The sequence below is a fragment of the Lissotriton helveticus genome, chromosome 9, assembly GCF_964261635.1.
Source record: "Lissotriton helveticus chromosome 9, aLisHel1.1, whole genome shotgun sequence".
NCBI classification, from domain to species: domain Eukaryota; kingdom Metazoa; phylum Chordata; class Amphibia; order Caudata; family Salamandridae; genus Lissotriton; species Lissotriton helveticus.
This window is the reverse complement of record NC_136070.1, coordinates 346,861,320-346,880,091: the sequence shown is the minus strand read 5'-3', so window position 1 is coordinate 346,880,091 and position 18,772 is coordinate 346,861,320. Positions and strand designations below refer to the sequence as shown.

General features: G+C 44.5%; 1 long non-coding RNA gene across 1 annotated transcript; it reads right to left on the bottom strand.

Moving 5' to 3' along the window:
* Window positions 1–14,857: 14,857 nt before the first annotated feature.
* On the bottom strand, window positions 14,858–17,571 carry LOC144782748 (uncharacterized). Its single transcript, XR_013601239.1, has 2 exons — window positions 17,382–17,571; window positions 14,858–15,122 (listed from the first exon to the last, which is right to left on the bottom strand). It is a non-coding gene; the product is annotated as an uncharacterized LOC144782748 (long non-coding RNA).
* Between the last annotated feature and the right edge of the window lie 1,201 nt (window positions 17,572–18,772).

Genomic DNA, 18,772 nt, shown 5'->3' with positions numbered 1-18,772 from the left:
GCCGACTGCCGGAACTCCTGTCGCTTGTGGTACCGCTCCCGCCTAGCCTTCGACGTCAGGGCCCGGCAGTCGGGGCAGGTGCGGTCGTCGCGGTCGAGGCCTAGACACTGAAGGCACCGGCGATGGGGGTCGGTAACCGACATCAGTCGGTCACACCTGGAGCAAGATTTGAAACCGGGCATCCCTACCGGCACCGTAGGAGTCGAGAGACTCAAGAAAGAGACGATCAAAAAGATCAAAAATTTTTGTCAAAAAGTGACCAAGGGGTAGAGCTTCTCCGGATCTGCGCTAGCTGGCGCGGAAAAAAGAAGAACTGACGTCAGCGCGCAAGGGCTGCGTCTAAGTACTCCAACGGCGTTATTCCGGCGCTAATGACGCCGACGACGGACGCGAAGCCGCGGACGACACCTGCCGGCGCGCAAGGGTATTGCTACGCAAAAAATTTCCGGATCCAGTCTGACGCCTGGGGATATTCTAAGGTAAGGAATCTACACTAACGTGTCTCTTTCAGATTCAAGATGCAATCAAGAAAGCTCATGGAAACTGACACAGCTAGAAGTAGGGCCATTGGAATTATGCGAATCTACCGCCTCAGTATTTTCCACATAATTATGACAATGCCAATTTTATTGTACAGTTAATTAAAACCTTAACAAACATCTCAATAAAAGCAACAATTAAAACAGGGAGACCTCTTATAAAAAGCCGGCGGTAAAAGAGAGGTGTAAGTGCATAAATTCTAGTTCAAGCTGATCAAAAGTTGCTATAACTGCTACCAGTCATGCTGCCGCAAATGTTGACGGGCCCATTTAATTTGCTCATTGCTCTACTTAGGTTTTAAACTGATCTTAATGTGGTTAAACCATTAGCCGGATAATGTCAACATATGTAATAAATCACAAAATAATGAGGTAATAGTGCAACAAAATGTGCTGCATCATTTGCCTTTTCTTGCCGGATAATTTAGTCAATCCTTCTGCATAATGGGTCCTACCCTGCAGCATAATTCCAGTGGCTCAGGCTATAAGCAACCTCGCTTGTCCCTACCGCCAAGTGCATTCTTCGTTTCATCAGTGCACATAAAATGCGTTTCTACCGACAGGCCTCGTCAGAGTGGTTTTATAGAATTATCTCAAGTACATCAGAGCGCAGTCTTTGTGTAGCATCACCTAAGTAAACAAACATGATCTCTCTTGTATGGCAGCACCTGCTCCAGTCACAATAGGGAGAGGGTGGGATTTTGTTTTCCACTGACTGCTGGAAAAAGAGAGCCGTTCTTTTGAAGCGAGGCTCTTTGTCCGCGCACGCAAGCATGCCAGTACCCGCCCTCTCTGCCCAGGTCCGTGTTTGTATCCCATCAATCAGTGCTGCAGCATAATCGGAATGTGAAGCTGTTGCGCATGCTGGACCCCGTGAAGGTCTTTGGCGCCACCTATCGTGAAGTCTGGGCAGCATCCTGTCTTCCTTAATGTTTTTTGGAAGATTTATGTAGCGCGAACTCGACCCGAAGGTATTGGAGCGCTTTACATGAGCACTGGTTACCTTACACAAGGACACATTCATTTTTTTGGTAGGCACGGGGAGATTAAGTGATTTGCCCAAAATCATAGGATGTGGAGTCGACGATTCAAACACTGGTTTCCCAGCTCCAAAGTCGGCAGTCTAGCCGTTAGACCATATCCTCTCCCCAGTGTTTCGTGAGCTACTTCAGTTGATTGCTGGTGGTCCTTAGAAACTCGGAGGGGAGCCACGGCCAAAGGGCCGACAAGTACTGCCTCTCTGACATTTTAAAGGCTTAAAACTAGTCTTGCAGAGTAACAGGCCATATGTGTGTTCTGTGGCGAAGCCGGGGGAGGGGTTTGGCCCTAGTGCAAGAAATGACACTAGGCCTCTCATTCGGAATTAAAATGCTGTAAATGAGGTGCAGAGCGCCCATCACCCTCATGACCCCCGGTGTCACTGCACCCGGTGGTACACTAATGTAATTAATGGGTCTCCAAGTTGCTCATTCTACTTGTCTTTCCTTCTTGCCTCCCTATCTCCACCCTGCTGTCCTCTCATCTCCTTCATGCCCTCCTTTCTTTCTCAGCCTCTCTTTTCCCCTCTTCTCTCTTTCGCTCATCCTCATCTCCTTCTTCCCTTCTCTCCTTTATTCTTGTTCCTTTCTCTTTCTTTTTACTTTCCCACTTTGCTCAACCCTGTCTACTTTCGCTTTCTTGTTAAACCTTATTTCCTTACTCGATTCGGTCACGTTTTCCTGATCTCCTCCCTATTTTTTTACCCACTCCTTTTCTTCATCTCTTTCTCTCTACTCCCCCTGTACCCCTCTTTCTGAAAAGTAAACACCGCCAAACTTCTGGCATGCACTCTGTCTACAACAAAAAAAGAAATAAATAGATCAGAACAGGCAGCCTCTGTGTAATAACTTCAGCTGGTGCAATGGAGACTGTGCCCCTTCAGACCTCTTGGCCGTGGTGCATTGCACCTGCTGCCATCCACCAAGAATACAACTCTGCTCCATGCAAGTCCCCAAAGGCGGGGTGTAGCTTAGTCAAAAGCGTTAGGTGAGTGGGAGTCTGAAATTTCTCAACTAGCTACATCAGTGGTTCCCAAACTTTTGACTCCTGAGGACCCCCATTGAGTCACCATTGGAAGCCGGGGACCACCAAGCAATTTGTATGAGTTAAATTTCAAAATTAAAACAGTAATTCGAAAAAAATACACACGTGTGCACACAAAACAAATACTCAAGGTACTAAGGATTTTGGGGCCAGATGTACGACCATTTCATTTAGCGCCTTCGCAATTGGCGACACATTGCAAGTGGCAAATTGCGCGTCGCTAAATGAAATGTACAACAGTGTGTTTAACACTGTTTGGGATTCCCAATGGGGTCGCAAATTGCGAGGTTCATTAATATTAATGAGCCTGTCGCAATCTGCGAGCCCATTGGGAATGCCAGCCCTCTCAGGGATGGTGGCTTGCTGGGCTCTGCAGGCCACCATGTCTCGGACTGCTTTTAAATAAAGCAGTTTTAAAAATGAAAGGCAGCATGTTTACCATGCATTTAAAATAAAAAAAGAAAATGAAACGTTTTCGTTTCAATTTCTAAGGGCAGGCAGAGGTCCCTGGGACCACTGCCTGCCCTTAAAAAATAATTTTGCATGCATTTGCAGAGGGGGAGGGGTCCCCTGGGGACCCCTTCCCATTTGCGAATGCATTACCATCTACTTGTAGTAGGTGGTAATTGCGACTGTTTTGCGACCGCAAAACATTTGTACATGGTTTTGAGACTCCCTATTTGGAAGGGAATGCCCCTTCCAAACAGCAAGTTGCACAACCTATTTAGCGAGTCGCAAACAAATTGCGACTCGCGAAATAGGCTATGTACGTGGCTCGATAGGTTTTTGCATGCATAAACGGGTTTGCGAACCCGTTCGCTCATATAAAAACAGATAGTACATCTGGCACTTAGTATTTTATGTTGAAGTAATAGCCCCTCTGTCACATGTATCTCATTTGTTTTATAGCATCTCTCATACCATTGTAGGATGTCAGAGCACTTTACATCACACACATATAGAGACATTGAATCATACATGTATATCAGTGTGTATATAAAATGTTTAAAGAGTGCTTATCTGGAAAAGCACAAACTCAGGATTCAGAGCATAACACAGTGGCTAGCACTGACTTTAACATTAAAAATGCATTTCCACCCAAATAAATCTTTTTAGCAGCATCCGGATAATGAATAACTGGGAAAAAATATATGTTAATAACTGGTACCATGCAGTTTGCAAGCAGCTCTTTGATGACAGTTTATAGGTCCCTATGATAGGTTATGATTGTCACTTATGAAGTGCACAGTACAAAAGAATTTCTGTGACAAAAGCAGTAACTACGAACCTATGCACATAAAATACTGTTTTTTAAGATGCATGACACACGTTCTTTGCAGTAGGCACATTAACCCTCTGTGCTGCATTAGTTCAATCAAAGCTGCCACTGAACTAAACTCTCCTTGCTCTCTAGCAGGTACATTAATCACTGGCATTCTCTTGACACTTTTATTGTTGCTGGAAGGCTGCTAATTATACAAGAAACGTTTCTGTGCTTTCAAAACTGTTGCCTACGGACCCCCTGGGAATGTGTCACGGACCCCTGGGGGTCCACGGACCACAGTTTGGGAAACACTGAGCTACATGGTTCACCCAACGGAAAAGAGTAGCGACAATACGGAAGGCCAATGATGATGTACATGTTTGTAATTTTACTTTGTGATACTGACTTGTGTAATATCGCTGTATTTGTTTTAACATGTCCTTTTATGGTCATGTTGCTGACCAAATAAAGATTATTTTAACCTTGTGTAGCGATGGGCTGATGTTACTGAACGGGAATAATTGACTAGCTTTGGGGCATTAGTTTTAAGTTATTTAGTAAGCAAGGACATTTTTGTTTGCAATAATATAGTCATAAGCCACAGAGTAAGTTAGCATAAACTCTAAGGGTCCTATTTCGAGTCTGGGGGTCCTCAGACCGCTGGACTTGTGCTGGCGTGGGTGTGGCGTATCTAGCCACCACTGCACCGGGGGTCTGACAGCCCCATTAGGAGTTGGGCAGTCAGGCCGCCAGCTCAGCCAGGGAACCACTTTTCCCTGACTTTGGAGCGCTGGTCTGAGGCCGCAATATGCATGGCAGGACTGCTGTGGTCCTCTCTTCCAGGGTTAACATGGAGGTTCTTCGTACATATAAACCTTGGAGGAGAGGAAGCAAAGGGGGCCCTAGAAGGCCCCGTGTGTCTCAACTGCATGTGGATGCACACAGGGGTGCATAACATGTGCCCCCCTGTGTTGCATGCACGTAGGTCCCTGTATGGCTTGGACTTTTGAGTCTTTGCCGTGCAGGAACCTTGTATTGCAGTGCGTTTTTAAAGGCACCACTGCTTTTGAAAGAGACACCATGCCACCCGCGAGCCAGACCACTGAAAAGTTGTGATCTGGCGTGTTAGCCTTCAGCGAAGCGGAGGTGTGACGGTGCCACAAGAATTTGTAATCGGGCCCAAAGTGTCTACTATTCATTTGCAAACTGCAGTATGCTATAATTAAAGTTTTTTAGCATGCACTTAAAAGCCGCAATAGAACGCTTATAATTGGAAACAAACAGCTGTTACGTGAAAAATGAATTTTATGGATTCTTTTTCGCTTCTGGAACTATCAAAACACTGTTTATTAGCATTCAACTAGTCTGTTATTCTATATTAGTTTAAGTGTCCTTTGGAAGCATTCTGTAGATCTGTTTATCTTTGCCATGATAAACCTTTAGGCCAGATAAACCCCAATTCACAAAATTGGACCAAAATCATAAAACGTGTAATCTGCATGAAAAATAAAGCACCATTTGCGGATAGGAGCAAATTAAAGTGGGACCTTAAACTGAAATGTGTCGATCCTTTGAAATGCTCCACTTTGAGGTAATGCTGTCCAAGTTTAGATTGTCCACGATATCTGCTTCACAAGTGATGAGCATCAAATGATTTAAGTGCTCATCTGACATTGTGGAACTAAAGCAATTCTTTACAAGATTTAGTTGGCTAAAACTATGCTCATTGCTGGCAACAGTAACTGGTATAAGCAGTGCCAATTTGTAGGACAAAGCAATATGTGGGTAAATGTTAGCTTTGCCAGACAGGAGCTGGTTTCCCCTGATTTAGTAATGTCCCTACTCATCATTTTCGCTCTGTCTCCAAAATATGCAAATCAGATTACTTTAGATCTTCAAATGTGAACCAGTATGACTGGGAGATAAACATTGAGGACCCATTTCGATGTTGGTCGGAAAGCCTCTGACCGTTAGTCGGAGGCTTTCCAACCGACATGGAAAGTTTACACTCTAACCGCCGAATTACAATGTCGAAGGTCGGAGAAACCGACTCGGTATCAAAGGCCTCAAGCAGCCCGTCGGCCTGTCTGAAACCGCTCATAATCCCTTAAGGACTGCGTTTCCGCCGTCAGGATTATGATGTCGGTTTCCGACAGCCTTTCCATGTCAGCCTTTCCAACATGGAAAGGCTGTCGGAAAGCGATAGGGATGTGCAAAACCTTCCATTGTACAATGGGAGCTTGTGCTGCGAGCGGTTTCGGACCACAACGCAAGTTCCCATTGTAAAATGGAAGTTTGCGACCGCACCAGGGGGCAGTCCCATCCAATTGCAGTGTCAGGACAATCGACCAGAGGTCTGTCGGTTCCGTATCCGGGGCGATGTCGGTCGAAGGCAACTCCGACCAACATCGTAATAAGGTCCTGAGTGTTTTCGGTTTCATCCTACACCCAGGTCACTGAGTGACAAAAGGACAAACAGCTAAAATTAAGAAAAGAACACTTGTACTCTCTCTTTTTTAGGTCGAGCCTAGAGCAGCGCATGCGCTGCTTGCTCGACTTTTAGTAAACGGTAAAAAAAAGTGCTACCTACCAAAGTTTTGCTGGCCTGAAGCTTGAGTGCACGTGCGCGTGCGCAGCCACCATCTGTCTCCTCCGTCACGGGTCATTAAGTTGCTTTCCCCTCTGCCTCCGTCTGATCACTTTAACTTTTACTTTCGTGACTTGGCTTGTTTTTTTCCCTCCTCCGACACGTGTCATTAAGTTGCTTTCCCCTCTGCCTCCGTCCGATCACTTTAACTTTCACTTTCGTGGCTTGGTTTGTTTTAAATAGGGCCAAGCGATTCATTTGACAGCAAGTTTCCAAATACATTGTTCTAAAAGCCACAGATGTTCAAAGAAGTTTTGAAGATAAACTTCCTTGTCTGCCTCAGTCCCCACAAGTATTGTTTTTCTGCAGTAACAGATCCAATATGAGCCGGTGAGAAATTGTATGCGCTGCTCCTCCAGGCCTGTTTTGGGGCTGATGACTGAGACCTCCTAGCCATGAAAGCAACTGAAGGCTAATTCGGATCTGAGCATTCCAATATGAAAACACATTTTCCAATCGTAGATTCCTATATTCTATTCGGAGGAATGCTGAAATTTGCATTCTGGAATTGTTTTCAGACAGTAAGAAGTTACCTCAAGTTTTTAGATGGTGATCAGACTGAAAAAACCCTGCAGTGGTTGGATATTCACAGAGATCTCCTTTGAGTTTTAGCATGAAATATAGTCACAACAGTGCACTTTATCACAGCAGCTGATATGCAAAGATTTGTAAATTAAAAACCAGAGCACAAACCTTTAAGTCTGAAATTGTTTTACATTTCTTTATCTGCATGACTTGTTCATTTAATTGCACTTTTCAGCCTGGTAAATGAATCCTCATTCTTTGCAAAATAGAAGCTCCCTCTCGTTGTCTCACATTCCAGAAGCTGCATTATGCTGAAGAAGCCTTTCTTTTTTATCTATTTATGTTGAGTAATGCAACATGGTAGGCTATCATAGAATGTCAGAATGTTTCCGGTTTCTTACTGCAGCTTATGATTACTGCCATTAGATATCTGACTAGTATGTGGTAGCTGCAGAGGATACAGCCACTGTTTGAGTACATGTGGATGTTAAATAGGTATTCTGCCAGGCTATTTAACACTACTGGGTGTCCATCACAGTGGCTTGAATCAAGTGTATCACCCACCCCGGATAAAATTTATTAGGTTTATCAGGACAAACTTTTTGTTAGAATACACTTTTATATGTACCCCAGCCATTAACTTAAGGACTGTTAGATGTAACCGTCGTATTTACCGCATCTTTCATGCACCAGCACTAGTGATAGCATGCAAAATAGTCTATTGCAAAACCGTTCACACCAATCCACAGACTACAAAAATCTGGATTTGCATACATTTCTTTCCATAAAAATGTTTACCTGACCCTAATAGCGCTATCAAGCACTTGCCAGCAAATATTTATAGTCCTGCAGTCAGAATAGTAAATTAACCTAACCCTAACTAATGCTGGAATTCGTTATTCTTCAATAAAGAATTACATATATGTCAACATTACTGGAGAGAGCTATTTAGGTCAGGTCTAATATTGTTCTCGGAGACTTTTCTGTAAGGTCGTAGTTTTGCAAGCACTATTTTGCAGTCTGTGTTGTCACATTAAAGGTCTCACAGCCGATGTAAAGGCGGGGTAAACTGCGACAAGTACAACAAGCATTGGCATAGCCAATAGGTCTCGCCTTTGGGACCTTATGAGTGTTTAACCATGCAACAGTTAATGTTGTTGCACCAAGGATATTGTGCTGCATAACTACAAACTTATAAGGTCCCAAAAGCGAGACCTATTGGCTATGCCAATGCTTGTTTTTAAATGCCTCTTATTTGTGTAACTTATTTCGATGCCAGGGCCAGCTTAGCACTGGTGGCGCCCAGTATGACAATCTTTTTCAGCGCCCCTCCCACCCAGTGACTTCCTTCTCCACGGATTTCCTCATTACCACCATCCAACATTGCCCGTCATCTCTCCAAAGTCCCTCTCGCAAATGCAGCTCATTTATTTTATAGCTCTATTGATAACAGTGCATGGTGTCAGAGCACTTTGCATCACACATAAACTATGTAGAGACAATGAATTATACATGTATAAATCAGTCTATAAGAAATGTAACATAAGACAATGAGGGTTACAAGTTGTAGGAATCACATGTCCTCCATACTAGTTTGCAGTACATTTTAGGAGTGGTCAGAAGAAACACAAATTTAGGATGTAGAACATACCACAGTGGTTGGATTTGGATTTACTAATAAAATTGTATTAATATCAAAACCAACCCTATTTTAGAAACCTTACGATAATGAAAGAATGCAGAAAAAAACATAACGTTCTAACCTATAACATGCAGTTTGCATGCTGCTTTTCTTTGATGACAGTCGCAAAATATTGATACATGGGGTTGCGGTAACTATTAGGAAGGGAACGCCCTTCCTAATAGCGACTCCCAATTCCTAAATTAGCGACTCGCTATTTAGGAATTGTACATGGCCCTGGGCCATTTTACATGAGTAAATGGGTCGCAAATCCTTTTGAGCATGCAAAATAGTGTCGTAAATCTGGCCCCCTGTGTTTAAAGAAATGTTAAATAAATTATTTTCAAACCACTTCAATGAAAATAAGGTAGTAGCTTGAATATTGGTAGAATAGGATGTGTTAGGCGGGCATGCCATCCAAGGCCGGTAGAAAAGGCTGTTCAATAAGACGGACAATAAAAAAATCATTTCAGGAATCTACTCACACTTGACAAAGTCGCTGCCCAAAGGCAGATCCCCGGGACAGAAATGGTGGGAGGAGGAGCTGGGCCGAACACTGTCAGATAAAGAATCAACAAACATTTTTATAGGCCAGATCACACTGCACATTCCTCAGGACATCCGGAGACTGCTTATAAAATCTTTTTTTTTTGGGTTTTACACCGCCCCCCCGTATACAGAAATGGAATTCTCAGTGTGACGGTAAATGCTGGTGGGGCTGTGGCAACCCTGGCACATTATTTCACCTCCTGTGGCATTCCCCGAAACTCTCCAGGTACTGGGAGCAGGTCCAGGATGATATTGATCGGGCCTTTGACACTTCCATCCCCAGATTCTCGGCATATACACTTTTAGGACTACCAAACACTTTAACATTCCCACTTCTCTCCTTTAAAGGCAGACAGATGGCTCTAGCACTCAATGTGGCACACCTATTTTTACTGTCGACTGGAACACTGATAGAATCCTGGATCACCAACAATGGCTTCAACAGCTTTGGACCCTGCTTGGGATGGAGTGCCTGTCGATGGCAGCTCTGGCAGGCAAATCAGACTACATACACTAAGATCTGGGAATCATATCATCACACTGGGCGCCTCTCATCTCCAACCCTTCCCGTGAGTTTCGGGAACTGACCTGCCCGAAATACTTACGCATCTCGAGGTTGATCCCAGAAGACCAGGGGGTGGAGGAAGCTTCAAGCGGTACCCAATTATGACTTGTTTTCTGTATCCTTCCTTGATTGCAATAATTACTGGTTCTTTGGCTCACTCGGACGGGGTTGCGGGGGGGGTAGGGGGGGTTGGGGCCCGTGGTTTCCTTTTCTTGTTTTTATTTGAGGGGGTTCGCCCTCTTTTGTTTTGGGGATTTTTGGGGATAGAATCTTATAACTTGGCTGTCTTAGAAGCTTCACACCTGAGTGTGCACCTACATGCTGTGCACCCACGTTATTACTCAGTTTGGTTGCTCCTTGACATGTGTTGTATATCAAACCAGCCTTTTGCACCTCTTAAGAGACATGGCCGGCCCATGCTGGGTTGTAGGCAACATGCTGTGTACCCCTTATTCTTTATTAGGCACTAACTGAAGGTTTTGTACACTGATCGTAATGTAATATTCAACGTGGCCGGCCCATTAGGGGTGTAGGCGGCATGCTGTGTACTGACTTTGTTATGTGCTTCGCCAATAAAAAATGTTTAATCATAAAATTGTGATAAGGGGGCGCTGCCTAGCGACTACGGCTGGGGTTAGGGTGCAGTTAAATGAGGACATTCACAGACAAAATAAATTACTAAATACACACAAAAGAGCAGTCCTAAATGAGCTGGTTGCTGACCATCAACTAAAAGCAGAAAGGGAGAGCTTGTTGGTTATGATCGATCATCTAAAAGGCTCTCACTAGAAAAAGTATTTCCACAAAGGGCATGAGGAGAGGGACAAAGTAGGGAGGCTACTGGCACATCTAGCCTATGCTGAGAAAAGAGGCTCTTAATCTTAAACATCTGAACAGTCAACGGGAACCTGGTCTACACACCAGTACAAATCAACAAGATGTTCAGGAGGTATTCCGAAAAATGATATGCTTTGCAAGCTGTTGTTGGGCACCGCCAATCCTTGATTACATAATTATTGCTATAATGCCTAGACTATCACCAGACGATTCTGAATCCTTGGAGGTAGAGTGATATCTTGGATCAGAAATATCAGGGGTGCCATTAAAGAGCTAGCCAGGCGTAAAGTACCCAGAATGGACAGCTTGATCATAGATTTTTATCAAACATATGTGGTTTCACTTGCCCTGAAATTGACGGTGATTTTTAATGCAGCCAGGCCTCAGAGAAGACTACCAAACACGTCGAGAGAAACAGTAATTGTCTTGCTGCCTAAGAGGGGCAGAGATCCAGAACTAGTGGTCTTTATCTATGCTCAAGGTCTACTACCAGATTTTGAGCAAAATCTTGGTGAATTGGCTCCTCTCCAAAATTGGAACGCTGATTCATCCGGATCAGTCAGTGTTTGTCCCCACGTGCAGCACAATGTCAAACACTGAACGGATAATGTGGATGCTAAATTCACCATTTGAGGATTATCTCATGGCACTAATCCTGTCTATAGACATTTAAAAGGCCGTTGACGGCTTGCAATGTGGGTTCCTTATATGTGGATTGGCTAGTAGGGTCCTGGATAGTGTTTTTCTAAAATGGACAAATTATACACCAATACAACAGCTCATATTTCAGATTAAAACAGGTGGGGTAATTTTGGCTGCATGTCCAATTGACAGGTGCACAAGACAAGGTTTCTGCTTCTGATTGCTATAGCCATCTACTGATCTTCTGCTCCACTACTAAAGGGCAACATTGAGGCAGCCCTATCCACTATGAGACAATCCATCAATTTCTTGCAAGCACTTCCTCTAACAGTTTTGGTTTCACAACCCTCCTCCTATACTTCTTTATGACTCTACTGATACAAATATCTAGGGGAGAATTTGGGAGATACCCACCCTATTATTGGATCGGATATACAGATCGAATACACATAGGATCGCACTATCTAAACTCTGACTTCCAATTTATAAGGGCGGCCTGGCGCATCTAGGGGTTGCCCACTGGATGAGTCTGACCAAAAACTCCTCATAACACTGCCTTTGAACTCACCCAGAAGTATTCATTTTCAGAGGGTGGAGGCTCTAGTGGTGACACTTGGGTATGCGTGGGCATGAGCCCTAAAAAAAGGACATGTGCACAACTACCTCATGCACTGGATTTCTCCTTTACAGAACTACTGGTGATGCCCCTTGGAGGTAACTGGAGCAGGTTGTACGACTGGGTAGAGAAAGTATTGATCACTCTCTGTGGGTTATTTAATTATAGTAGGTTGAAGACGTTTCATGAATTCATTGGAGAGCAATGGATCTCCCCAAGACACTTCCTACTGCATGGTGTAATAATGGCTACACTTCGAAAGGGGTGGCCCATTGGAACACCCAACACACCAATGTTTTAGCTTCATTTGCACACTAACCAGCAAGCACAGAGCGTTTACATTACTGTATAAAGCACTGGTCGTGCAGTCCAAATGTAATCTGTCTGAGCTGCATTAACACTGATCTGAGAACATGGGTACACCTTTGACTGAGGAGTTGTGGACCACCATTTTACAAAACATTTCCAAAATCTTCAGGAAATTATGATTCAAAATAATTCAGTACTACTATAACCCTGGGCGTAGTTCGCGTAGCCGCACTCCGCGAAGCTACGCGAAGACGCACTTGCACTCCGCGAGCTACGTGTAGCTCCGCGGACATGGGTAGTAGCTTGCTAGACCCGTTCGCGCGCCGTTTTTCGTCTTCGGGAGCGCGGTGCGCGTGTTCGGGGCGCTGCCTGCATGCTCGCAATAGCTAGCGCGCTAAGTTACTCAATGAGGTTTGTCCCGCCCGCTTGCGTTCCCTTATTTCCGGTTCCGGGTCACAAGTAACGTGTTCGCGTTGTGTTAGACATGTTCGGGAACTCATCTTCTCGTTCGCACTGCCAAAGTGCGTGATCGCGTCAAATATCGCGCGAACTTACCGCGGCGGTCGCGACGGGCAGAGCCATTTTCGATTTCACACTCTGGCTATGGTTTTGGGCCTACTTCAGCATCTCACTCCTATCTCTTCCATCCTGGTCTTTTCCCTCAGTTTTTCTAACTTTCTTTACTTCTTACCTATTTCTGTCTGTGCCTAGGTTTATATTTCTCATTTTATTTTTACTTTTACCACTTTTTTTGCAACTTTTCTCTTGTTTTATATTACTTCCTTCTTTTATCTTTCTTCTTTCTTCCCCTAACCTTTTTGTCTTCAACTTTCCTTCTTCCCTCCACCCAGAACCATGGTGAAGGGTGCCAGCAGAATCGGCGGCTCAAAGGGCAAGGCGGCTGTGCCTAAAAAAACCAGGCTGCCTTGCGGCAGAATGCGCCCGGCAGGAGTGACGCCCCGCCAACTTTTTGGGGAGGAGGAGGTGGCCGCCCTGGTCTTTTTTATCCAACGTCACCTCCCCTTGACTTTGGCAGCAGGCGACAGGCCCGGCTCCGGATACCAGCGCATTGAAGAGCGTCTCCGGCGGTGGGCGAAGGTGCGCCGTGCAGTCTTCCGCTGCTCCGGTATCCGGCGTACCCACCATCAGCTGTCCCACCGCTGGGCCGACATTTTGGACCGGGAGCAGGACCTGTTGGACCTGCTTGGTGTGGAGGTTGTGGGTCTTGGTGAGTGGCTACCCCAAAAATAAAGTGTGTATATATATATATATATATATATATATATATATATATATATATATATATATATATATATATATATATATTTATATACATATAGATTATATATATATATATATATATATATATACATATATATATATATAGTTGTATAAATATTGTTATTGTATCTTTGTAAATATTGGCTGAATAAGTAACGCGATGACTGTTGCCCCTAGTTACATTTGCGATGTATTCCGGTATATCTACTGTCATTGTATGACAGTGTTCTTCTTCTTCACTGGCTCTTGCGTGTTGTTTCAACTTGGCGCTAGCTGTTGCTGTTTATTGATGTGAGATTTTCTTTATTGCTGAGAACTGAAGTTAGTTAATGCTATTAATAGAGTCTTGTCCTTCCTTTGTCCGTCAGTGAAATAGCGGTGGATGGATAATTGTACGTTGTTTGCATATTGTAGCATTTTTTTCACGGCCTTCTCTTCTGCATGAATGGAATCCTTTTCTTGCAAAGAATGCTAACGTTACTTTGTTCTTCTTACCTCAGCCAGGGCCGGCTCTAGGGGGCATGTGCAAGCTGTGCAACTGCACAGGGGCACCAAACTTCAGGGGCCACCGCACCAATAGATATCCTTAATTTAATAATACTCTAAGGATGGATACATATTTGCGTTGCGGCCCCTGGCATGGATTTGTTGCCTCCGGCTCTGTTCCACTGTAGCAGTGTGATTTGCAATGATGTCTATGTTTCACATCACTCAATGTTTTTATCTTTGTTTATTATTTTAATTTTTACATGAACCACAGAACCCAGGGGCAAGCAGAATACAGGGACCGAGTCGGCGGGTGAACCACCAGTTACACAGAGCTCCTCTACTGAGGATCCTGCTGCTGTCCCCAGTAAGTCCAACAGTGCTTGTTTTTTCCTCTGTAATGTGTCTGCAGTGCTTTGTCAATTGACAGCAACCAAGTAGGCATCCAGAATGATGTTTGTCTAGTATTTTTGTAAACGTTAGTATACCACTACTAGTCTTGTGGGTATTCTTCTATCTCCTATGGAGTTATATACATATTACACAACTATGTAACTATGCACACGAAAATTGGATGTTGTTGGTACTGATAGGCAGGTTGGACCTTACTTACACCTCAGTCACAGAACTCTGAGGAACGCACAATTCACTGAACGTCAGCCTATATGGCCTGAGTCATTGGTCTATTGTTCAAATCACACTCCTGAACCCCAATACCAAGATGCCGAATGCTTTTAGGACACAAACCGTTACCTAAGAAACCCCCTTTTGCTCACTCACTCGTGTGAGTCTCTAAGACAACAGACACTGAAAATAAACTTCAGAGTCAAAGTGGTCATTCAAAAGCTTTATTTTGTTAGAAGTAAGTAAGTAACATCAATGTTTTTAAGTGCTTCCGTCCAATACGTTGAAGGGCCCACCAGAAAAAATCCAGAGTTAAAACAGGCATAATAAAGTAATCAACATTTGTACAGCTACTAGTGCACAATAGGGAAATGTGGCAACTATCGGAGACCTCTCACCAACGTATACTGGTCAGATATTCCTCTTTTTTTGTAAGCTATGGAAATGTCCGCTTCGTAGAAGGCAATCTTCTCACCTGCCGAAAAATAATGACAAAAGTGGTGCACGTTAGACAGTATTAAATACATTTATGCCAGTTTTATGCAGCCATGCTAAAAAGAAGTTGTAACCTGTAAGCAAACTCTATCCCACAATCCACATAGAAAACTTAAATACGGGCCCTTTTACTTTCCCACCTCTTCAGGTGTATGCATTGAACAATGATGTGTTGCCCCAGAGCGTCTTCTCGTACTGCGCAACAAGCTGCGAGTTAACACATGCGCAAAACTGGATACATTGATGTACAAAGGTTACATAGTTCACTTCCAATTTCCAAGGACTAGAGTAGCAGGACAGATGAGATGAGCTTGGGTACCATACCATAACAATGAATGCTAATAATATGTGTAGTGACTCTGCTGTACTATGCAATGTGGACTCATACTGATTACGTACGTTGGACTTAACTGTTTTGAAGAACTCCATTCTTGGTGAACAAGTACAAAGGGGGCTGTGCATCCATCTAAAAAGGCGTACTTATTTTTATAGGTGCAGAACCCTTACCATCGACCAGTGCCGACGGGGACAGCGGCGCAGCTTCAGCGCTCCCGGCGGGGACAGGAGGAACAGAGGCACCTACACCAGCAGCAGTGGGGGGGGAGCCAACAGCGGCGGGCGATGGTAAGTTACATTCAATAGTGATCTGCATTACTTGGTGGGAGGGGAAAACTTTCTCACTGTACTCTACTGGAAAATATATGATGTTACCTTTACTTGTCATTAGCATGCTAAGCATTACCACTACAGTAATGCAAGTGCCTGATAGCAGTCGGATGCATGGGTTGTTGTTAAAGCATGTAAAGGGGAAAACACAGCTGCCAGCGTGGTTGGGAGACACACCCAATACCGGTGGTTAGTGGATAGTCTCAGCAGCAGCGGTGTTTTGGGCAAACCCAAAGGCAAGGGAAGGAGGGGACGACTGGGTGCATGGGTCGTTGCTGGTGAAACACAAACCAAATAAGGTTTGTTGCGCGGTATAAAGTATTATAGTCTTTACTAGACATGTGCTACTAGCTGCCCCCTGTTAATTAATGTTACTTTGAGAGTGTTCCCGCCTTCCCGGAACAAAAGGAGATATGTAAAAGACAGGTGTTCGTTCTAATGTGTGTGACCGTTGAAGTACACCCATGCTAATAGGGCAGGCATAAAGCCGTGACAAAAAGTCCGAAAAATTAATAGAGGCTGTAGAATGTTCAAGATAGACGCAACACAATTTCTGGTACTCAGCTTGCTTGCTAGTGCTACTGTGCCGCCCACTATGTGTTGAATCAATGTTGTGTTCTTGATTTGCGGGGAGTTTGGATTAACAATTCTGTTTCTTTCTTTATAGTTACTCCTTCCCAAAAACCAACCAGGAAGGAGTTGGCAGTCCGGGCCCGGCAGCGGAAACTGCAGGCAATTGTAGAGGCCTACCGCCGGCTGGTGGATCAGGCCGAGGAGGAGGAGGAGGAGGCGGCGGCAGCAGCTGCTGCCTCTTCCAATGCCCCGGGCCCCAAGCCTGCAGGACTACGTCGCCGTGGTCAGGCAGCCGCCCGCCGCCGCATTGTTACATCTTCGGCGGCCCCCCCACAACAACAACAACAACAACATGCATGCAAGTGTAGGTGCCGTGATTTCAAAGCAAAGATTCTCCGCCGGGTAGCGAAGTTGGAGGAGGAGCGGAAGAAGCAGGAGGACGGTCTAGAGGAGCGTGTCAAGATACTGGTGGACAAACACCTGAAAGCCCGCCGGCTTTGAAATGGACCCTGTTTTTTGCCCCTTTTTTAATCCTTTTGTTGGTGGGTGGGATGTGGGAGTTGGGGTGTACATTTGGGTTGAAATTTGGTTGGGGTTAGGGGAGGGTAGGGACAGCTCTGGGTCAGGGGGTTACATTTGTTATATATTTTATTTTTCTATTATCATTATTAAAATATAAAAATAAAACAAAGATATTATTTTCACAAGAAAACATTTGAAGTTCATTTGTGTTTGTTGGGGGGGTGGAGGGGGGACTGTTTCACCAAATAATGTACGTTGTGCAACATGAACATGCACTACGAACGATAAATTAAGTACTGACTGCACCTGTAGTAGTAGGGTCACAAGTGCATAAATAATTTATATTATTAAATAACATGGGAAAATTGCCCATCACGTGAGTCTGAAGTTACTACTAGTATACTTTAATTCCATGCACATTTGCTCAGAGTCGGCTAAACAATCCTATGCAATGCATTGCATCATTCCTTTAACATACCTGTCCTAGTTGTCAGGGAAGAGGAGCTCGTCCTCAAACTCTGTGCGTTCAGACAGAAGTAGGTCATGTAACCCAGTAGTGAGGACGTCTTCTTCACACTCGCTTTCTTCATCCGGCGGTGATTCACGTACTTGATAGTCTGGTGGTATGAAGCGTTGATTCATTTTTATCATTGTCAGCCGCTCCACGCTTTTGGGGGAGAAACTAGTCCTTTTCGATGTGACAATGGCACCAGCAGCACTGAAAACCCGCTCAGAGGAGACACTGGCTACAGGACAAGCCAGATACTTTATCGCCAGCCTGCTCAGCACTGGCCACTGTCTCCTTCTTTCATACCAATAGACCAATGGGCTTTGCTCCATGAACACCTCTGTTGTGTCATCCAGATAGGCCTGAACCATCCGCTCAATGTTCATTGGTGCTCGGCTTTGCTGGTCCTCTTTTCCCTTTGCAACAGCAACGGACTTACCCATCCCTTTCTGTAGAAAAAAAGCAGTTATGCTTTTGGTTGGGTCTGCTGAATCAGATCGTGTAGGTGCTGCTTTTGGTACTGTTGGTGCCTGCTGGAAAGCAGACGCACTGCTCTCACGCTGTGAAGAACTTGCGTCAGGAGTACTTGGACTGGCCTGGGCTGGCAGTGGCAGGCCTTTAAGTAACAGCCGTTCAGTTTCTAACTCATTAGCTTCCGCAGCTATGGAAGTTTTGTACTTGTCAACATCCTCATCTGAAAATGGAATTACTTCGTTACTGCTGACAAATAATTTGTACCGTGGATCCAAGATTGTTGCAGTTATGTAATGTTCACCTGACACAATATTGTTGAGCCTTACATTTTCACACAAGCGGTTGACTAAGCCCTTGGCTAAGGTATATGCATCAACTTTTTGTTCGTCACCTTCGTATGTTTCACAGACCTCCTTCACCTGTTGCTCAAGCATGTACAACAATGGGATGGCTTGGCCCATAGTACAGTCCTCCCTGCTAACTGCACGTGTGAAGACCTCAAAGGGTTGTAGCATCTCTGTGATGCATTTAATGAGGTCCCACTGCCACATCTCAATGGTCAGGGCTTTAAGATTAACAGTAGGATCCCCTAATCTTCTTGACATGACATAAGCATTCAGTGGGATGTACTGCTCAAAGAGACGCTCAAGCATGAAATAAGTTGAGTTCCAACGTGTTGGGACCTCCTGTATCAGTGCTTTGACTGGCAACCTATGCTCTTGCTGAATGACCCGTAGCAGCTTCCGTCCTTTGAAAGAATGGTTAAAGTGCGTGCATATTCTTCTGCAGATGGCCATTATGTTGCTGACTTTGGCTTCATTTTTCAGAAAGTCTTGCACGACTAAGTTTATGCAGTGTGCCAAACAGGGTACCCTGAAATAATGTCC